This window comes from Petaurus breviceps, unplaced genomic scaffold, assembly GCF_028583685.1.
Source record: "Petaurus breviceps papuanus isolate PSGF00001 unplaced genomic scaffold, PetGlider_PUasm1.0 689, whole genome shotgun sequence".
NCBI classification, from domain to species: domain Eukaryota; kingdom Metazoa; phylum Chordata; class Mammalia; order Diprotodontia; family Petauridae; genus Petaurus; species Petaurus breviceps.
Window position 1 is genome coordinate 1,265,794 of NW_027186458.1, and position 7,782 is coordinate 1,273,575.

General features: G+C 41.6%; 1 long non-coding RNA gene across 1 annotated transcript; it reads right to left on the minus strand.

Moving 5' to 3' along the window:
- Positions 1–1,209: 1,209 nt before the first annotated feature.
- On the minus strand, positions 1,210–3,162 carry LOC138174492 (uncharacterized). The gene is made up of 4 exons (XR_011171742.1): positions 2,944–3,162; positions 2,793–2,849; positions 2,585–2,688; positions 1,210–1,884 (listed from the first exon to the last, which is right to left on the minus strand). It is a non-coding gene; the product is annotated as an uncharacterized lncRNA (long non-coding RNA).
- Positions 3,163–7,782: the final 4,620 nt, after the last annotated feature.

Genomic DNA, 7,782 nt, shown 5'->3' on the forward strand with positions numbered 1-7,782 from the left:
ATGTCATATTCAAGACACTGTAGATAAAACATCACTGTCCTCAAGAAGTTTCTATTCTCCAACCCTATTACTCATTGAGGTTCCCACTTCCCTCTGATCTTCATTCCTCTACAACAATATTTTGTAGATATCTCTTTTTCTGATTCTAAAGTTCCTGACCTCTCCCTCTTGCAGACCTCTTCTGAATATTTACACATTTAGTTCGCATGTTCCTGATTTTCACAGCTAGGTGGCACAGTGGAAAGAGCTCAGGAAGATCTAAGTTCGAACCTGGTTTCAGACATTTACTGGCTGTGTGACACTGAGTGGGGCACATAATTTCTCTCAGTCTCCTTCTTGCACTATAAAAGAAAGATAATAGTGTCATCTTTCTTCTGGGGTTATTGTGAGGATCCAATAAGATGATATTTGTAAACCATGTTTTAATAAATGTTTCATTATCAACATCATACGTTCAGGGGTTTATTGAAGTTCAGTGCTGATCGTTCCATGTCCTTCCTTTCCAGGAGGGAATAGCTACTCAGTTATTGCAATTCTTTGACTATATGACAAATACCCAGGCTGTGCATAGATGAAGAAAATATGTCTGAGAGAGATCCAAGTAGTCAGCTGGAAGAGGGCAAAGGCAGGATTTGAACTCCAGACCACTGAATCCAGCCATCTTTCCAAAGCAACATGGCAATTCTCATCTAAAGCCTCATCCTCTCATCATAGGGACAATGACAGTATAGGAGACTTTAGGCAGGTCCAAATAAGCTGGAGAGACTTTTCGTACTGGTTTGGTCATAGATTTCATATCTGCTTCTGGAGATCCAAACTCACAAAGCTCAGAGATGCTTGGCACAGGCTTAGCTACAGGGTGAATCATTTTTCAGCCACAACAGATTTTAGAGACAACCTACCAAGTCTAAGAGGAATTTGGATCTGTTCTGGCAAAGAGAACACCCAGATCAAAGTGTCACAGTTATTACTTTCTCCCTTAACTGCCTAAAGCAAGGCATGTTACATTTTACTCCATCCCATCCCAGGTTCTCCATTAGCTTTAAAGGGAATGGGAAGGGGCAAGTGTCTAGTCCTGATCAATAGTATTCCCTCAATTTGGGGGGACTCCTAGCACCCCAGTTCCATTTAGCCATTTAACAGACTAGCTATTACCAAGGAGTATTTGCTCCAAAGGTACACCAAAAACAAATGTACAAGCAATCTCTATCCCCTGTAAAGCCAAGGACGAGCAGCTCTCCAGAGGACTGCTGCTGTGAAGAGCTTTAAAGTTCTGATCACATAGTATAAGGAATCTCTATTTATTCAGCAGTAAACTAGAGCAAAACATTCAAGAAACCAAAGTACAGCATTCACAATGATATAACCTAACAACTTATCACTAAAGTGGCCACATTGTTTTACAACTAAAGATATCATTAAGTAAGTCCTTATCTCAATCATACTTAAGGGATACAAAGTACAAAGGTCAAAGTTTTCCTACCCCTAGGTCAATTGTCTTAATCTCTCAGTCAAAAAATCTTTCTTCTTCTTAATTGGAGATCAGTTTCCAATCATCTTTAACTCAATCGTCCTTAAAGGGTTCAAGGTACAAAGTGCAAAGTTCTCCCACCCCTAGGCCGTAGCAAATCATGATCTTCTCAGTCAGCACTAAGTACCCAAGGAGAGTCCTTTCCATCTTGGCTTGAGGCTGGCTCCCAGCTTCCATGGTTCCTTTTCCATAGGTCCATCTCTTGCCTGAATCTATCCAACTGTCACCTGGATTCACAGGCAGGCAGCTCTCAGCTCCTCATGCAGTTCCTTGTCTAGCTCCTCATCCAGTCCCCATTCCATATTAAAGTTCACAGTGTCCAGTCTACCTCAAGTCCTTCATAGTTTCTGTTTCTGGGAAGACAAAGATTAACAGAGCCAAAACAACATTCATGCACATTGCTGGCACCATCATCAATTCACTATCTGCCTGTGAAATCAACACAGACCCACAAACAATGCCTTAAAACTCAACACAAATTGTCAGTATATAGTCCCAGGATCTCTGAAACCCTTCTCCAGGACTTCCATAAACAGACAACAAGAAAATCCTCTTTCAGGGCTTCCAGTAAGGTCCCAGGGTTTCTGTACAAAGTGTTACAAACACAAATCTACACAGCCAGAATAGACAAACAGAGTGCCAGCCACCACGAGCATTCCTTTCTTAGTTCTGTTCTCTCTCAGCTTGTGATTTTGCTTTTATATGGTCATTAGCTCCTCCCTGTTCTGCCCACCTCTTCCTGTTCCTGTCTTTGGCAAGTCCCTCCCACTGTGGGTTTCACAAGTTTTGTTTCATAACAAAGACTGGATATAATCACAGGTAAGGCTCAACTGAAACAAGGTGCTAAGTACTTGTTTGCTAGCCATTAAAACCCCTTGCCCTACTTGCTTATAGCCCCCCCACACACCTGGGGGTAGGGAACAGTTTCCTCTTATCACTACCTCTGTCTTGAGCAAGGAAAGGGAATTAGTGTCACATATTAGTTCACTTTCTATATAGCATCAGTCCCAGGTTGTAAGTCCAAAATCCCCCCCTGGGCTTGAGTCTCAGTACCCAAGTCTTCCCTGTTGGACTGGCAGCATCGTCCAGCCTGGTATCTTGACTCCAAGGCTTTGAATTGCATCTAAGGACTAGCCAATTCCTTCCTGCTCCTAGATCTGAAAAAGACAAATGAAATGGATCAAAACCCAAGCCTAATTTTTTTTGGGTAAACCAAACCAACCCCCCCCCCAAAAAAAAGAAGGTGGAATTCCTCTCATACCAGCTTAGTTTTCGTGGTGCCCATTTTATGGGTGGATGGACTTTCACCTCCTGGAAACTGCCAGAAAGAGAAAGTGAAACTGGTCCAATCTGGCAATTTTAAAATGCATCCTGTTATACCTGCAAAGGCAATGCAAAGTAGCTGCTCATACCTCGTTGCAAGAGAAAAGAATATGTCTTCTAGAAGCAGGTGGCCCTCATGTCCTATACAGGTTCCTCCATCTTAGGTGATCTGGGCACATGCAAAAGCTTGCTTATAGAAGAAAACATGGAATTTGGAAGTTAGTACCTAAGGAGCTTCTAAGCATAGTATTAGGCATGGGGCATGACCGCAACTATTGATTTAGCAGCTCCATAGTTTTCTTTATGATTTGGGCAAGCTGACCACTTATACACATACAGGAAACTGTTCTTCATGTTCCTGGATCATACCCCTGGAACAGATCCAAAGGGACCTGAAAAAAGAGGGGGCAGTGAGGGTCTGGTATTCCCTGAAGAGGTGCAGCTTCCTTTCATGCTGTTTACCTGGCAATGAGTCTAGTGTATTTTGAATAGTCAGCTTTGTGGAACATGTTCTAGGCAAGAGATAAAAATGAATTCCCATAAGGGCAATAACCTTGAACAAGAAAACTTATCTTTTCACTCTATACAAATAACATCTGTTGGAAAAGATTCTTGGAAAGTGGATTTTAAGACAATTTCACATTCTTACTTTGGCTTCACCAAAAAATAAACATCTGTGTCCTGTAATTTTATTTGTTATGTAAGTCAGCATAATCTGTGTATGTAAATGTAACCCCAAGTTAAATATTCCCTCTTGGAGAGACATTGGTTATTTTTGAGAGGGAATCAAATCTTACTAGTCTAGAGGGGTCAGTTATCTGATATCTTTGAGGAAGTCTGAGTGAGACATTCAAAGACTATTAGAAAATTTATTCATCAGGAGACCTGGTGAGTTAACTGTCATGGATAAAAAGTCTGGGAGAGACTTTGAGAATTGTGTCATTTTTTTTAGAGTTTAAAAAGACATATTGAAAGAACTAAGTTCACCTCTTTCTGGAGGTAATACATTGGAGAATACATTCTGAGAAATCCTGAGGAACTTGACCACAACCCTGAGACAACCAAATTGTTGCACTTGTTCCAGTCTTCTGAGGAATAAGCAGTTGTAGCTCTTGGTGAGAGGTGACCTTTCTAACAAACAAACCATTGTCAAAATATTCTTCAATATTTCTATATTGCTGATTATGGTTAATAAAAAAATGGCTACTAATACTAAGGTCCTAATCAATGAGTTCAGATTTTGAGACTTTTAATTGTCCTTTTTCCTCCTCCTCCTCCTCCTCTTCTTCCTCCTCCTCCTCCTCCTCCTCCTCCTTCTTCTTCAGAAATGTACTGACTTTCCCATGGTCTCCCTTAGTAAGTATCTGATGCCGTATTTGACCTTGTTTTCTAATCTCCCGGTCCAGCACTCTATCCACTGCATCCTAAAGCTGTCCTGGAAGACCCTAGGAGTCTTGGGTGAGATCATGAATAAAGTAACAAGATAGTAGACTGAGTCTTGGGGGCTTAATATGTTTTTCCCCAAGGGAATTCAAGAGCTATAACCCTCCCCTTAGACTGAGAACTCCTTGAGGACAGGCTCTGTCTTCTGACTTACTTTGTATTTACAGCACTTAGCCCAGTGATTGGCACAAAGTAGGTAGTTAAACAGGGCTTATTATTTGACTGTGGCAACTCCTGTAGATCATGATGATCCAGTAGGATTACCAAATTTGCGGATGTGAGTTTAGTAACTTAGCAAAAATATGGCTGCTTGTAATGTTAATGGGATTGAAGATCTTCCCATTAACAGGCCTCACTGGTGAAGACCATTAAAGGAAGCTTGCTTAAGGGAGGCTTGCTTGTAGGAAGGTTTTCACACCTTTTGTTAGTTTCTACCCCGTGTTTCCCCGATAATAAGACCTATCCTGAAAATAAGCCCTCCCCTTACTGTGTAAGATTCCTCTAAAATAAGCCCTCCCCCGAAAATAAGCCCTATTGAGATTGCTACTGTAGTGAAGGTGATCCCCTGCGCTACACGCTACATTACGGTACCCTCTGTATGCACCGTCCCACCCCCCCACCCCCGGGTGAAACGCACGCCGCACTCCGAGCTGCATCCAATCAGAGCTGCAGCAGTGAGTGCGTCATCCTGTTCTTCCCCAGTGATTTGCTTGCTGGTGCCATTGAGAGCAGTGCCGCGGAGGAGAGCTGAGGCAGGACAACATAAAAACCCGGTATGTAAGCGGGAGTGAGGGGGCATGATGGAGGATAAAAAGGGCATGATGGAGGAAAAAAGAAGAACTCAGGGGGCATGATGGAGTGAAAAGAAGGACTGATGGTCATAATTTTATTATTCTGTCTGTATTGACCCCCAGACATGAGTACAAAAAGGAAGAGCTATACTATTGAGTATAAGAAAGCAATTGTAGAGGAGTCACATGGCAAGAATCTTGCAGTTTTCTGTAAAGAAAAACTTTTGGATCTTCGAATGGTCAGAAAATTGAGAGCAGATTATAATAACCTCAATCAACAGGTGGATGAGGGAAAAGGGAAAAAGTGCAGGTCTGGATCAGGTCGGCAGCCCTTATATCCTGACTTGGAGATCCTCATTGGTGAATGGATTGCTGACAGGAGAGCAAAGGCCTTGGTTGTGTGCAGGGCTGATATTCAAGCATTTGCCCTTTCAATGGCACCAGAGTTTGAAATGGTCTCAGAAGGATTCAAAGCATCACAACACTGGTTGGACGGTTTCCTTCAACGGTATGAACTGCCCCTAAGAAGATCAACAACACTGTTTAAGCTGGAAGATGCTGAAGTTATTAAACGTGCACTTGCATTCAAGTCCTTTATTGATAGGATCGACATTTCCAAGTGCCAAACCTGCAATATGATTGCTATGGATGAAACTACAGTGTTTATGGGACAAGGATCTCAAACAACAATTCATCACAGGGGTGCAACATCAATCTACATTCCCACCACTGGCTATGAAAGTGCACGGGTCACCTGTGTTTTGGCAATTCATTTGGATGGAAAGAAAGCCACACCTCTAATCATCAGTAAGGGCAAGAAAGATAAGATTAAACGTGTATCTGGCATTTACGTTCTTGAAACCGAAAAAGCCTGGTGTACACAAGCCATTATAAGAAAGTGGGTTGATTTAATGCTGCCACTTGTTATGCGAGGTAACCAAAGAGGTCTGATAGTCTGGGATTCAGCCAGCACTCACCGCGTTAAAGAAATGAAGAACTTCCTTGCAGAGAGAAGAATAGATCAAGTAATGATTCCTGCAGGAATGACTGCCTATCTCCAGACCCTTGATATTGCAATAAACAAGGACCATTTGCGCATGGAAGTCAATGACTACCGTACATTGAAAATAGAATGGAAAGAAATCAGTGTGGAAACTTTGTGAAGCCCTGTCTGCAAGAAGTCATGACTTGGGTGAAGAAGTCATGGGATAAAATTACTGACAGCTGTGTCGCCAAGGCACTACGAGCAGGTTACCTGGACAAGACATATTCATTTAAAGAGAGCTATATTGCTGGACATGACAGATTGGGTCCACTTCTTCTGAAGGAAATGGAGGCGCAAGCCATCCAGGACGGAATTCAGGGTATGGACACTTATGACGATGTTGAAGAAGATGACATGATCATTATTGAATAAAGGTACATTTTTTTGTTCACATTTACCTGTTTATTAAAACTGCTGTCAATGTTCATTAAAATAAGCCCTCCCCTGAAAATAAGCCCTCTGGTGTTTTCTGTCCAAAAAAATTAATAAGACAGTGTCTTATTATCGGGGAAACACGGTAATTAGGCACTGAATCATGAAGGATGAGGGTGGTGGTGTATTCTCTCTCTCTCTCTCTCTCTCTCCCTCTCTTTCTCTCTCTCTTTCTCTCTCTCTCTTTCTCTTTTTCATTGCTTACTCATTGTAAGAATATTCTTGTGATTTGACCAGAAGACACTCTGGGTAGCCAATAAGGAGCTCTCCTCCCCCACACTTTGAAAAGCCCAGATGTTGGTACTTCTCTCTCTGGTAACTATTGTGTGTATTGCCTCGGTCAGACAGTTGTATCTGCCTGTTGAGCTGTGCTAATTTCTCACACAGTTAAAAGATCTCTCTATTGGTCTTTATGTCTCTGCTTATATTTTCTCTATTTTTTTTTTTGTTTGGATTTTCTTTGAAGTTCATCGTGCTGATTTTTCCCCTGAACTAATGAATGTAATTAAAAAGATTATTAACCCCTTTAACAGTTATCTTTCCTGGCAAAGCAGATCTAAGAACCTGTACCTGGTATATATGTGTATGTTGGATATGCCAATGTGGTTGCTGCTGGCATTTCATGTGAGGGTGTAATAGAAAGCCTGTTATACATATTTAGGACAAATATTTATATACTGGAAAAACTCTACGTCCATGTCACATGCCAGCCAAATTGGCCTACTTGCTGTTCCCTTAACAGGACATTCCATCTGCCTCTGGGCCTCTGCCTAGGCTGATCCCCATGTCTGGAATGATCCTCTCCCTCACATCTGCCTTTTAGAATTCCAGCCTTTCTTAAAGGCTGAGCTCAAGCTGCAGCTCCTCTGGGATGCCTTTACCCATCTCCTCCCTTAGTGCTCTCAGCCTTCAGAAATGTCCTGGTGTCTGCTTTGCATAAACTTTGTATTTGATTCTCTACAATATTTTCCTCTTAAAGAATAGAAATTCCTTGAGATTAGAGACTGATTCAGTTTTGTCTTCGTATCCCAGGTGCCTACCATAGCATCTTACATAAACAAATGTCTGTTATGTTGAATTAATATCACACAAAGAAATTGTGAAAATTCTCAGTATGACAGGAGGACAAAACTCTAGTTAGGTCATGTTCCAGTAATTTTGGCAATTTAAAAAAATATGAGTTATTTGAATTTTCCAGAACCTATTTAGTTCTTCTT